Consider the following 15,164-nt stretch of genomic DNA (forward strand, 5'->3'; position numbering starts at 1 on the left):
ACACTATTATGAACAGCAGGGCTTTACTGAAATCCCATACCTAGAAATGTGCTTGCTCTATTAGTTGTTTCAAAAAACAAAAGTACCATCAAAACTAGGCATGGGAAACAAAGTGGTTGGCCTGGCAGGTAGAGAAGAGTGCCTTCCAGTTCAAATCGATGAGGTGGCATGTGGATTTTATTTTGAGAGTCACAACATACTTTATTCACTAAACAGCACATACTAGGTGCCAGGCTAGGTACAAAGGCTGCTTCTCTCAAGAAAGAGGTTAAAAAAATTACTGAAGAAAAGAAAGAACCTGAATTTCCCCTGAGGTTGACTCCATATATAGATGAAACTGTGGAATTCCTGAACTTCTCTCTCCCTTTGCTTATGCATGCACAAGGACAAAAGAGACATAACATATGAACAACCTTTGTGAGCAGTAGGAGTCAGTAAGCATTTAAGATGGGCATACTGTGTCAACTGCAATTTGTATCAGTTCCTTCTCCTCAACCTCAGGGTGACTCCTTTCACAGTCAGACATTTAAGATTTGTTGTCTTCTAAAAATGTCACAGTCTGATTCCTGTTAAATATCAAGCAGGCATAAAAGAAAAGAAACTCTTCTGTCTAAGGCAAGCCCATGATCTTGGGGACTCCAAGGCAAAGTCAGAAGGACCAAAGTCTACTGCTGCCACACTGCTTATCCTCTGAATACATCAAATAGATCCAAGCACAGGGTCTTTGTGCTTGCTGTTCCCTCTGCCTGGAATGCTCTTCCCCAAGTTCTCTGCACAGCTGGCTGCTTTGTTTAATTTGGGTCTCTGCTCAAACATCTTCCTCATGAGGCCTTCCCTGACCAGGCTATCTAAAATAGCACCCTTGCTCTATCTATGCCAGTCCACTCCTCAATATCTAATGTTTGTTTTGCTCATGTGTATATGGTTGGTACCCCATCTAGATCACAGCTCCATGGAGAGAAAGACATTGCTTCACTTACTACTGGAATAATACCTAACACAGAGTAGGAGGTCAATACATAATTTTTCAAAGTAAATGTGTTATCCTTGACAAAACAGTAAAGCCAAGTCATTTTTTCTCCTTTATAAACTGAAATAATATCTAACATCATAAAATTTTGCAAATTAATTAATATACTTTGTAAAACTACCCAAGAAACCATAAAATGCACTGAAATGTTAGTAATTTCTATTATCCTCATTACCATGAACTAGCTCTTCCATCAAAGCACCAGGTAGTGATGGATTTTGAAGCTGTGGCCTGATTTATAAACTTGTCCAAGTGTGGGTGAGCTCCTTGAAAGTAGTGATAATATGTCATTGTTTTTTCTTTAGGCCTGACTTACAGTAGACACAATAAATTCTTGTTGGATAAATGGAGGGATAGAGTAAATAAAGTGCCTTAGCAAAGGAAAGGAGATGGGGCCAAATGTCCAGTTTTGACTCATAAAACTAAGGATGAAGACAACACAGTGGCTAGGGTATTAGACTAGCACCCTGAAGAGTATTAGGACTGGACCCTGGTCCAGAGGTACAAGCTGAATCACTGGCCCCAAATCAATAAAACTGTCATGATTAATCAAATCTTCATAAATAGGAGGTCAAACCTGAGCTGTGAATCTACTCTGTTAGATGAATACAGATATAAGGCCTTAGGGAGAGACAGGAATTCCTGAACCTAAGTACAGTCAGCCCAAGGCCTAAAGCCATCAGTAGGGGCATGGAAATAAATAAGGATGCTATAGGATGGAAATAAATAAGCTGCTATAACTGGGATTACCAATATGCAGTCAGAAATGGCAGTGGTTTCAGCCATGGGTGGGTCTAGGCATCACAGAACTGATGCAGGAAAATGCACATCTCTCTGACCATTTTACTTCTCATGTTTTGTGAAATCCATAGGAAATCGGACAGACCCACTGAGGCAAATAACACATAGTCAGTGATTCTGTTTCATAAAGATAGATGAGATCAGAAATTAAGTCAACATATATATATATATATATAGACACAAAACTAAAGCAATTCAGAACCAGAAGAAACATTGGAGGTCATAGAACCCAACCTTGCCATTTAACAGAAAAGGAAATTGGAGCACTGGGTCTACCATAACTTGTTCACAGTCACCCAAGGAGTTAGTGCCAGGACTGGAATCAAGATTTAAGTCTCCTGACTCCTCATCCAGTGCTCTTTCCACTTTTCCAGTCCGTTAGTACTGAACAATGACTCAGTCAGCCAGACCCTTTGAAAGTGACCATGGAAAAGAATGATCCAGAATGTCAAGCAATGAATTAAACTAGGGCCTTTCCCTCACTCTAGACTTGTGTTTTCAGAAACCCAGACATCTAAGTCATCAAGAACATCCCAGACATAAAGATCTCAACATTCCTCCAATAATTTTAAACTTACTTTAAAGCCAGGAGGCCCCTTAGCAATCATTAACTACAATTCCCTAATTTTATAGATGATGAGTTGAGCCTTAGAGACGTTAGTTTCTCAGTAGCATACATCCTGTTAAAATGACCCAATGCTTTCCTAAAATGATTCTTACTCTATTCTACATAGTTGGTCTCGACTGTCTCAACCCTGGAATGGGTCCCAGGGATGCTTTGAAAAAAAGCTCTGTCATTCTCATCAAATCAAATGGACATGCTTGCAGAAAATGATACAGTGGAAGCAAGGGCACTTAGCATCTAGAAAAACACTCTCAAGGTGATGTCATTTGCTTTATAACAACTGAAAAACAATTTTATATTTTATCTGACATATGAAACACACCTAGGTCAAATGTATTTCCCCAAACCAGTATTTAATATGGGGCACAAGGCATTGGGGAGACTGGCCCAGGGCCTGACATAGAGTAGACAATAAATTCTTCTTGGATGGATGGATAAGTGGGTGAACAGAGTAAGTAAAAGGCCTATGGTAGAGATAGAAAAGAAAAGTAAATGGGCCCAAGTGTATAGCTTTGATTCATGAAGCTTGTAATTAAAACAAAACACTAAGGGAAAAACACACTAGGTTAAGGTAACAAAGACCCCAAATCAGACACCTTGCATAGTGCCCCCAACCAGGGATTCAAGCTTTATAAACCCTTAATTCAAATGAAGAACTAAGGTCTGTAATATAACAACTGATATGGTACATGGAAGAGAGGGGGAACAAAGGAAAAACCTTGCTAGAGTAAATCTAACCCTTACATTTAGTAAGCGAATAGGCTCTGAAAGTCACTTTGGACCAGATTTTCTGAAATCACTTTAAGTTGCCTTGGGCTGTAGAATTTTGGACAAGGAAGCAACCTTGTCCAAAAGTGTTCTAATATTTGAATATATAAATTGTACCTGGTAGCCATAAGACTAAGATTTTGAAACAAAATCCAGTTAGTGGGGTAAATTAGTGTGGACTGTTCAGAAGGCCTGGGTAGGCCAGCTAAACAATGATGACAAGCATGGATGCCTAATTGGCTGAGATGATCCTGGAAGAGCTGGTTTGCATCAAATTCTAGAGGCCACCCACAACAAATGTGGTTACAAATGTTAGTAAGACTCCAGGCAAAAACTTGTACATATTATACAAATTCAGTTGTCACTGATGGCTTGTAAAACATTATTCAAGATACAAACACTTCTAGTCCAAGTTTTTAACAGAAATGCACTTATCCATTTGCTTAGTGGCATTACCTTTTCCCCAGTCATTCTCCTTTCTGGAAAATTCTCCTCCTCTTTCCCTGCATATATCCCTTCAACTAGCCCACCATACCCAAATCACAGTACTCTTCTTGCCTTTTCATTCCCACCCTATTTTACTCCTATGAAAATCAAAGGAAAGAGAATGGCTTCTATGACAAGCTCATACACTGACTATGGTATGGCCCTATATGAATGGTTCTCAACCAGGGGTAATTTTCTCCCCAAATAGAAATTTGGCAGTGTCTGGAAACATTTTGGATTGTCACAATTGGGGAAGGGGTCCTTAATGTAGAATTAATGGTATCTAGTGGATACCATTAGAGGCCAGAGTTGCCATTGAATAGCTGAGATGTATAAAACAGCCCCCAACGATAAAGAATTATTTGGTTCAAAATGTCCAAAGTTCTGAGGTTGAGAAACCCTGTCCTAGATGATTCAAATATTGCTAAGTCTCAGGTTTCTACCTGACCAAAAAAGATAATACTTGTTCTTCCTAACTCGCCCTCTTGCATGGAGCACAGATTGGTAATGTGCGTAATGTGTTTTGAAAAGTACTTTATAAATGTTACTTTTTTGTTTTTATACCTCTTGATACTTTCTCAGATTATTCAAGGAGGCTTGTAAGGTGCTTATAATCTTACTCATTTACAATAGAATCTTTGTACTTTGACTTTAGAGAGGTCCTTTATTTTAAAGAGAACAAAGAGTAGAGCTCTTTATTTATCAAAGCCTACTGAGCAAGCATTACCATCCCTGTTTTTGTGATAAAAGAATTGGCAGAAGGAATACCTGACTGACCCTTTCCACAGGAAAAAAGAAACAAACAGCAACAATAGGAGTCAGAGTTACTTTGTTCATTGATTCAATAATTATTTGATATTAATATGTGTAAAATAGTAACAATAATATAATGAAAAATATTATTATCAATCCCTTACAATATCCAAGACAATGAGATAAATGCTTTATACACACTGACTGGTTATCACGACAACCCCTGAGGTAGGTCGTATTATTATCCACATATGTGAAAGATAAAATTAAGTCTTGGAAGCAAACTATTTGCCCAAGGGCAAATAACCAGTAAATGGTGAGGTTTGGATTGAAATCAAGCCCTATCTGACTTGAATAGCTGTGCTGGTAAACCCTATGCCACATTGTGCTTGGCACCAAATGTGCATCCTAGGGGTTCAGAGAAAAAGAATAAAAATATCAATCAGATACGGATGCTAGCAGTTTCCTAGAGGAGATCAAAGGCAAACACAAGGGAGAGAGTAATAAGTGTCAAAGATGTACCAATGACCTTCCAAAAAGAGATTCTAAAATTTAGAACTTGAGATATATGGATTCAAAATACTCAAATCGGTACTTTTTAGGAAGAAAATAAAGTGATGGAAAGGAGGTACCCAGGCAAGCTGGGTTCCTCAAGTGGACATCAATGCTTTGGTATTTTTAGTACTTATAGAATGGTTCTAAACTTTGAAAGTCTATCCTATACTGATCAGAACAATATAATGATAAGCTCAGAGTCTCTGGTCACCTTCCCAGTGGTTAAATTTCTTCTGCTACAATTAGAGATCATACACTCTATCAAGTATGTCAAATGCGGCTGGCCATGTGTGATGCCACCCCTCTGCTGAAATGCTGATCAAATGTCATAAATAGGCCACAGCACCTTTTCCTGTGTTGTTTGGAAAAGCCTCAGAGTCCTTCTTAACCCTCTGCCCCAGTCCTTAATGTAGACGAATGGCACATGAAATAAACCTATGTCACCTCTCTAGGGCTCTTCTATCTGTATGCTATACTCACTTACAAAACATATTTGTAGGTAGGGTATAAATTACATCAGATAAAGCAAGAGGTCTGTACCACATGGAGTGGCATGGAGTCCCTGAAACATGACAGTTAAAATTAGGTGAAAAAAGATCCAAATGCTAAAGAAGATGTGAGATACACATCCACACACACATACACACACTCACACACACTGGAATATTAGTCATAAAAAAGAATGAAATCTTGCCATTTTCAGCAACATGGATGGAAATAGAGAGTATAAAGCTAAGTGAAATAAGTCAGTCAGAGAAAGACAAATTAATATGATTTCATTCATACATGGAATTTAAGAAACAAAACAGATGAATAGGGGGGGAAAATGAGAGATCAACAAAAATCCAGACTCTTAACTACAGAGAACAAATGGGTTACTGGGGAAGGAGGAAGGAGAGATGGGTTAAATATGTGATGAGCGCTGAGTAATACATGGAATTGCTGAATCACTATATAACATTATTTGTTAACTACACTGGAATTAAAATTTAAAAAAAATTAAAAAAGGTAGCCTGCAAAGTATTTACAAAATCGTATCTGATGCATGCTAGTTTTTCTAATGCATAGTACAATAAACTGACTAAAATTCAAGAAAAAAGATCCATATCTTTCTATCAGAGGATGATTTCCTGTTAAACCTAAGAGGTTACTAAAACTAAAAACTGGATTTACCTCTCAGTTCCCTGGCAGTCATGGCAAAAAGGGAAATACTGCTAGAGAATATCACTGCCATTTTCTTAAAAAGGGTCATAATTACATTTTTTTTATTCTTAGAGGACACTGCATCACACAATGCTGCTGCATGGCTCCTTATTTAAGGCTCACTGAGTAACTGTTAATATAGGGCATGTGTTTTAGAAAGTAGCATTTGAGGTGACTTGAACAAAAGAGATAGACTCAGGGCAGTTGCATTATGACATGTGTTTTTGGCCATGAGGAGGCCATCTTTGAGAGTGTGTATATGGCTCACTTCAAACTCATTCCTAATAGTGGAAAAAATAGCTATAGAACTTGCTTTTGGAAGGTAGGCCTATAGATCAAGGAATATTTTTAGACACTTAACACCTGATACAATGCTCTTTCTGATGGACAAGAGTGATGTTAATTTCTAAGGTCGATGCATAAAGTGAGATTAAGTCAAGAAATAAAAATTGCTTGGTCACCTGGGTGGATCAGTCAGTTAAGTCGCTGCCTTTGGCCTAAGTCACGGAGCCCCTGCTTCTTCCTCTCCTCTCTGCTTATGTTCTCTTTCAGTCTCTCTCAAATAAATAAGTAAAATTAAAATCTTACAATAAATAAATAATTATTACTCTTAGAAACTTCCTTAGTTGCTGGGTGCCTGGGTGGCGCAGTACATTAAGCATCTGACTCTTGGTTTCAGCTCAGGTCATGATCTTGGGGTCCTGGGATGAAGCCCTACATCAAGCTCTGAACTCAATAAGGAGTCTGCTTAAGTTCTCTTTCCCTCTCCTTCTGCCCCTCTCCCTGAGCTCCCTCTCTAAAATAAATAAATATTTTAAAAAAGAAAATTTCCTCAGTAGTCCATAAAGTAAAATATGGTATGCATAATATTTGTTTATGACCTTATACAATATGTGCATATAAATATAGGATGCCGGGGTGGCTCAGTGGTTGAGCATCTGCCTTCGGCTCAGGGAGTGATCCCAGGGTCCTGGGATCAAGTCCCACATCGGGCTCCCTGCATGGTGCCTGCTTCTCTCTCTGCCTATGTCTCTGCCTGCCTCTCTCTCTGTGTCTCTCATGAATAAATAAAATCTTTAAAAAAAATAGGATGCCTACTACAGTGTATAATATAAATATTACATAAAATATTTAGATTGTTCTTAATTACATGAGAGTCTGAATAATTAATGTGAGTAAAAGTACATGTGAAATAACTTCTCTGTATAGATAGGTCTAAATCAGTGTTGTCCAACAGAAACATACAAGCCATATATGTAATAAAAATTTTTGGAATAGCTACTTTAAAAAGTAAAAAGAAACAGGTAAAATAAAACATTTAATTTAATCTAATATAGCCAAACTTATCATTTTGTGATGTAACCAGACTAAAAAATATGAAATATTCGAGGGTTTTTTTTTTTTGTATTAAGACTTCAAAATCTGGTGTATATTTTATACTTATAGCACATCTAGATGTGGAGAAGTCATACTTCAAGCACTCCAGAGCTTCACATGTGGCCACTGGATACCATATTTACCATATCAACACAGATTTAAGCCTTTTCTACCTTTGGCATTTTTCTCCTGAGATTTTAATTAATAAAAACTTCCAGCAAGAACCCAAATCACTGTGGGCTAAGGTGATCTGCACAGCTTCCTCCTTCACCTCATGGCACTTGGAGGCTAAGACTCAATCCCCTGGAGTTGATCTTGTCTCAAAGACTGATATTCAGTGCCAGCAGCTGTTCTGATCTCCCCAATTCAACACCTCATTAAAGCCTAGGGGGTGAAACTGCGGTGGCCAAGCTTAGAAGAAGACGGAAGTGTCTCCTTCAAGAGGCCTGGGACCAGATGGCTTGCTCTGTGGGTTGTGCTGGTTTGAGTCCCAGATGCAGTGCCTCCAGCAGGGAGCCCAAGGAGGTGGTATGTGATAAGTCAGGGTTAATAAGGCAGAAGAACGCCTAGGCTTCTTCACAGACTTCCTGGTAGAGGCCAAGGGGAGCAGAGAAAGCTGACCTTGGGGCCCCACCCTGGGTTCTGTGCCTCTTACCTCAGGTTCTCTGTAACAGGTGCCTCTTTAGCAGTGTCTGCTCTGATTTGCCTTTGGAACAGATCTGAGACTAACTGTAGAAACATTTCTACCTTCTTCTGCCCTAAATTCCTGTGGGGGCAGCTACTATTATTATCTCCCTCTTCTGACAGATACAGACAAGAAACCCCCAGGCTTGTGTATATCAAGAGATATAAAATAGCAAAATTTCAAAGTAGGTGCGCCTGTGGGCTATTTTGGGCCAGCAGATGTAGTTTTTTTGGATGCACCTAGAGTTTTAAATTAAAAAAAAAAAAACAAATAAATAAAACAAAAATTAAGGCATTTGAATTGTGAGTTCCTTTGTAAATCACAAGATTTAGCATCAAGGCCCCATATTTCTACATGATTACAATTGGCTGAGCCTAAGTAGTCCCTTTCCTCTTCACACAAGAAGTCCAGGTCCAGAGCATCACAAACCCCTGAGCCCCCAACAGTGTTACCCCCTGTCTATTTATTCATTCTGCTAGATTTGCCAGTCCTGCTAGATTTTTGATTTTGAGGCCTTAGCTTGGTGCATTACACTTTAAAGGTATGTGCATTTTTTAAATGGAAGAAACTTAAGCTACAGAAATAAAGGTCCATAGTGGAATTTCAAACACCAATGCTCTAGGGGAAAGAAAAATATCTCAAACACCAATACTCTAGGGGAAAGAAAAAATATTCCTTCTCTAGACTTTGATACCGTGGGCATTATTTCCATTTTCTTCTCAACATTAGGGAATCCATCCTAGTATGTTCTCAATGTATCAGATGACAAAACCAATGCCCAGAGAGATTGAGAACTAGGTTCAAAACCATGATCACATAAACTGTTAGTAAGTGGGTTGGATTTAGCTATCTGAGCCATCTTTCTATTACTTTATAGTGTTCCTCTCACTCAATTCTTGGGAAATAGTGTGATCTTTTGCCTACATAGTGTTCCATAGGAATAGCCGTTGAAAGTAATACAATCTGAATGTTAATCTGATGGGCCTCTTAAAACCTTAAGCAAGTTCTTTAATCTCTTGAGAATCGGAATTTTCTAAATGCACCACACATTTTCAGCAGTGGAAATTGCCTGGTAAGTGAAATACTCAGCATTATTCCTGGGGAAGAGTTGAGTTTCAGAAAATGTTGATTTCCATCTCCCCAAATCTAGTTAACTAAATAAGCTATTAAAGCACTGAACACTTGTGTTCGCAGTCATGCAAGGTGAATAGATTTGACTCCTTTTCCAGTTCCAAGGGAAGAACCTGATGGACTCAAGCCCATCAAAATCATCTGATTCCCCTTGCACAGTGCTTGGCTTAGGTTAGGTATGAGGAATAAGTTGGTCCAACCAGAGTGAAGTTCTGTTTTTTTTTTTTTTTGACATGGGGTGGGGGGAGAGAAGCTATTTTTATGCTCTGGATGTGTAGTACACAACTGAAACAGCTGCTGCCATTTTACTTCCATGAGTGAAACCATTTGAGGATAAGACAACTTCAAGTTTCTACAAAACCAAAGGAGTCCCAGAAAAAAATAGAATCAAACCTCCCATTAAAGCCTCAGTTTCTTTGGACTTTTATATTATCTACCAGCTAAGAGCATTGTGTCTCATCCATGCACAGCTGTTACATATAGTTGAAAGCACTCTTAGGATGCTTTTAATTTATTTAAGTCCAAAATGATGACTAGTAGGCAACTCTTAGAATCAAGGGAGCATGGTCACCAGAGTACTACTATTGACTAGTCAGTGTATTTGTAATGGCAACTTGTCTAGCCTGTGTTTCAGCCATCCCAGTGGGGATGATGGGGGAACATGAGGCAGGGCAGCTGGAGGGCTGGCCCTTCCATTCACAGGGGCTCCTCCTAGACTACCACACTCATCAAGACAGCAGCTGGTGGTGTTGGCTTTGGTTTGAAATTAGAGTGACCTCATAGATTTGGGTCAAAGTGGGACTTTCTTCATGCAAAGTGTTGGGAGAACCAGGAGACGAGAATTTGGCACTTGCTATAATAGCAGTCAGTGACCTATGAGTGGTGGTTTGTGTCAAATGTGCCTTCTAGAATAACATAATTATACAATGAAAGAAAAGTAGTGAATCATGCCAAGACTTTCAGAAAAGCCCGGACTGTTTCCTGAGTGCTTTTTCTATATTATCTATTCTTATGCCATTGTACTGGGGTGAAAAGGGAGCTGTAGGGGCTCTTGGAGCTGTGAGCACAGGTAAGGTACCACAATGGATATGAGCAAAAGGAACGAATCCTCCTCAGGTCTTAGTGCTTTAAAGTATAAGGCAGGGGTCCCAAACTCAAATGCTGACAGAGGCTGGCAGGTGACTTTAATGAATGGACAACCAAGTAGAAGTCCGGAGACTGGAGATCCTGTGAGGGACATGTCTGCTCAGCCCCAGTTGAACATTGTTGAAAATAATTTTGGATTTTTTTTTAATACAAAATATCCTCAACTTTAAATTTTCATTCCTTTTTGTCTCTCAACACCTAGAAGATCAAATAAAACAACCTAGGTGGGTGGATTTGGCTCTTAGGCTAAAGACAATTGAGGGGGCTGGCTGGATTACCACAAAGGAATGATAGGTGGTAAACTTTTTGGTTCCAAAGACTCCAAGTGGAGAGTGACTGAACAAGGAGGGGAAAGTAGATGGAGAACTGTGCCATGTGGGTCAAACACAGATCCTCAGGGGACGGGGTTTCCAAAGGGATGGCTACATTGATTCCTGTCAGGACTGAAGCTAACCTCAGTAGTTTTGAGAACTTCCACAAAGATTCCAGTGGCTGACAGTAGCAGTAAGGGAACAGAGTGGCCAGCACAGTTACCTGGTCTCAAAAAGGACCTCACGGGGGGGGGAGGGTGGTTGATAGCACCAGTGGCCACTGTCAGAGCCTATAGCCGAGGCTGGCTCCCAGCTTGGGAAGGGAGCCCACTCAAATTCCTGATATGTACTTCTCATCAATCTCAGGGAAGTACTCTCAGAAATTGAAGGTAACAAAAATAGAGAAAGCTGATATTGCATGGAGTAGTCATAACTGCTATGTTTGGGACTGTCATTTCTATGTGAGAAATAAGGAACAGAAGTATTCTACAATACTCAAGGTTCACACAGCTGGTAAAGGACATCACTTGCACTCAAATCCTAGACTCCAGTCCCAAATCTCCCCCAATTATCCAGGCTGCTTCTCCAGTACTGAAACCTTCACTTTTTTTTTAAACTGTCCTTTATATTTTGTATACTACCTAGATGCAGTGGCAGTTTGATCCAGAGTTTCCAAGCATATATGGCTAAACATTTTTTTCTCTACTGTCAACTATGGAATGAGTATTCCAGACAACACACTTAGAGAAATGCTGCATTATAGACCTAATGACATAGAAAATAAATGATTTCAAGGTAAATGTCCACTGACCATTTTACCTTCATCACTATTAGTTCAGTTCATTAAAACATTTTTTATATAAATTTATTTTTATTGGTGTTCAATTTGCCAACATACAGAATAACACCCAGTGCTCATCCCATCAAGTGCCCCCCTCAGTGCCTGTCACCCAGTCACCCCTAACCCCCGCCCACCTCCCCTTCCACCACCCCTAGTTCGTTTCCCAGAGTTAGGAGTCTCTCATGTTCTGTCTCCCTTTCTGATATTTCCCACTCATTTTTTCTCCTTTCCCTTATATTCCCTTTCACTATTTTTTATATTCCTCAAATGAATGAGACCATATGTTTGTCCTTCTCCGATTGACTTACTTCACTCAGCATAATACCCTCCAGTTCCATCCACATCGAAGCAAATGGTGGGTATTTGTTGTTTCTAATGGCTGAGTAATACTCCATTGTATACATAGACCACATCTTCTTTATCCATTCATCTTTCGATGGACACGGAGGCTCCTTCCACAGTTTGGCTATTGTGGACATTGCTGCTAGAAACATCGGGGTGCAGGTGTCCTGGTGTTTCATTGCATCTGTATCTTTGGGGTAAATCCCCAGCAGTACAATTGCTGGGTTGTAGGGCAGATCTATTTTTAACTCTTTGAGGAACCTCCACATAGTTTTCCACTGGTGCAGCCACTTCACATTCCCACCAACGGTGTAAGAGGGTTCCCTTTTCTCTGCTCCTCTCCAACATTTGTGGTTTCCTGCCTTGTTAATTTTCCCCATTCTCACCGGTGTGAGGTGGTATCTCATTGTGGTTTTGATTTGTATTTCCCTGATGGCAAGTGATGCGGAGCATTTTCTCATGTGCATGTTGGCCATGTCTATGTCTTCCTCTGTGAAATTTCTGTTCATGTCTTTTGCCCATTTCATGACTGGATTGTTTGTTTCTTTGCTGTTGAGTTTAATAAGTTCTTTATAGATCTTGGATACTAGCCCTTTATCTGATATGTCATTAAAACAAAATTTAGCCATAGGTCTATGGCTATGATACCACACTCTTTGGTTGCTTTTGAATATTTTTAAACTCTGCTGTGAGATTCCAAGTCTAGTTGCTACGTCATCAAAGCCAGTTTCCAGCAGAAGCTCTCTCAAATTGTGGAATACCATCTGCTTTGAAATTTGTACCCATGGGTGTTATTTTACAGAGGTTATGGACTGATGACCTGAAGAGGCCAGAGCCATCCTCTAAGAGAAAGGGGCACACACGAAGCTACAAAGGGCCATGAGGAGAAGCACCAGGTTTGACTGGGTGGAGGGGACAGGGCTAAAGCCCTCAGTAGGTTTTCCCCAGGAAAGGAAAGGCCAAAGCAGGGTCAATAGATTAGGACTGGTCAGTTTGAATGATTCTGATGATCTTTGGGCTAGAGGGGTGGTCTCTGGTTACCTGGTATCTGGCTGTTGAATGACTTAGGGCAGGGACACTGGACTAGTGTGATGAGAGTTAGCTAAGGAGGTGGCTAGGACTTGACTTGGGATCGGTTGATTTGTCTATGACAGGCATGCTCCTAGGCAAGTTGTTACCATCTTTAGGAATTAGCTAGCTATGGAAGGGGTGGTCTCTCCCTGGATCTGTAAAGTCCCCAAATGCCAGAACATTAAGAATAGTGGAAATAAAATATAGTTAATAGAACTGGCCTTGTTTTTTAAATGGATGCCAAGGAGACCAACACAGAATCTAAACAAACACACTGTTAGAAAGTCATAGCAATAAGGAAAATTCAGTTTTTAGTATGAAGGAAACAGCTAGCAAGAGATCCTCAGGAGTTCTTCCTAAAAGAAAGCCTTATTAGCAGAGGCTAAGTGCAGAGAATCAACTACACCAGCTATAACAGTCCTAGTCAAGAGTGGCTTTGTCCATGCTTTTTCCTCTTCTCCTTTGGAGTTACTGAAATGAAATTGTTTTCATGACTTAAAATGTCCAGATGACTCTTCATTACCTGACTGTGACTAGAAAGGTCATAGGACCTGCCCTATATTTAGTCAAGGACAGGGGAAATACTGGGTGGATTGAGGGGGATCTAGCAGGTTATATTATGTTTGAGAGAATAATCTTGCTGTCTGATTGCATCTTATGATCTTACTTGTTCAATGGACTAGTTCCACTATAGTATTGTACAAAAACATACATATAACTAAACAAATACCATATTTTGTTGGTTCCATTCTATTCAATGGAGCTCAACAATACCAAAGGATTCCTTAAAAGTAAAAACAGAATATAGAAAGCACTGAGTCTGAAATGTTCTTTCAAACTACTTTTCAGTTCATTTAACATTGACAATTGTATGGGTTTTCCTTTTTTTTTTTCTTTTTCTTTTTTCCTTCTAAGTTCACTGAATTAACACTCAATGTCTAAAATGGCTGTTGCTTGCAGTTCCAGGATATTGTGAGTTCCAACAAAGCTTCCTGTAGGCCCATAAAATATCTTTCACCAAAAAAATTTAAAAAAATAAAAATAAAATCCCTGCTGAGATCACAGTGCTAAGATCTATTTTGGGACTAATTTGTTACTTAAATTGGCAATTTCAGCTGGTCTGGGTGTATATTTTTAAAACAAAAGGATTTAGTTTACCTATCAGATGGTACTCGATTAGGATTCCCAGAGTCATCGTTATAACTGAAGCAGCCAGGATGGGTTCCTCCCTCGGGTGCCAATTTTCCTCTACAACGATCCTGCTGAAGAAGTTCGGGATTTACCATTCACTGCATTCCAATTCCCCTGTGTGCGACATTTAGCTACAGAAGCATTCTACTATGCCCTATTTTCTTGAAATTATTTTTCTTTTCTCCAGTTCCATATATGGTTCTTCTATGCCTTCCTCTCAAAATTAATTTCAAAGGCCTCTGTCCAAAAATTTTAAACTTCAGGTCTCCTTATGGCTATGTTTGAATGTAACAATTACACCAGAATTTGGTCTCTCCGGATGCTGGGTTGAAAACTGATGATTGTGGAGTGTTTTAATGCTTCTAATCCACTCCCTGCTTCAGCTACTCTATCAAATTAATTCTATTTCTACTTTGGTTGCTCCTGCCTATGCACATTCAGTCCATATCTGGAATGCCTCCCCCCACATATTTATGGATTTTTGCCAATTTTTCAAAGATTAGCTCAAAACCCACTGTTTTTATTGGGTTAAGATGCAAATCAAGAAAAGATAGACAAGCTTGCAGATCCCAGGCTATCCTCCCACACCTCAAGTTCAAGAATCAGTCATGCAGGGGACTTCTTGGAAGCTATCCAGTTCTTGCCTTGGTTTGATGATAAATTATAGGGAGACTGGGGCTAGCCCAATCTGCTCGGACATTAGCGATGAGGAAGAGGCCACAGCTGACCGTTGCCTGAAGGCAAGACAAATCACAGCTACGCAGATGGACTGCCTCTCTCCCTCTGATTTTTCACTCTGTGGCCCTGGGGATCTTACCCTTCAGGACCCAGCACATCCTACTCCAAGA

General features: G+C 39.7%; 1 protein-coding gene across 2 annotated transcripts in view; it reads right to left on the reverse strand.

The window, feature by feature from the left end:
* Nucleotides 1-15,164, reverse strand: part of SGCD (sarcoglycan delta) — an 895,992-nt gene that overhangs the window by 216,259 nt on the left and 664,569 nt on the right. The window lies entirely within an intron of this gene.

The sequence above is a fragment of the Vulpes vulpes genome, chromosome 4, assembly GCF_048418805.1.
Source record: "Vulpes vulpes isolate BD-2025 chromosome 4, VulVul3, whole genome shotgun sequence".
Lineage (NCBI taxonomy): Eukaryota > Metazoa > Chordata > Mammalia > Carnivora > Canidae > Vulpes > Vulpes vulpes.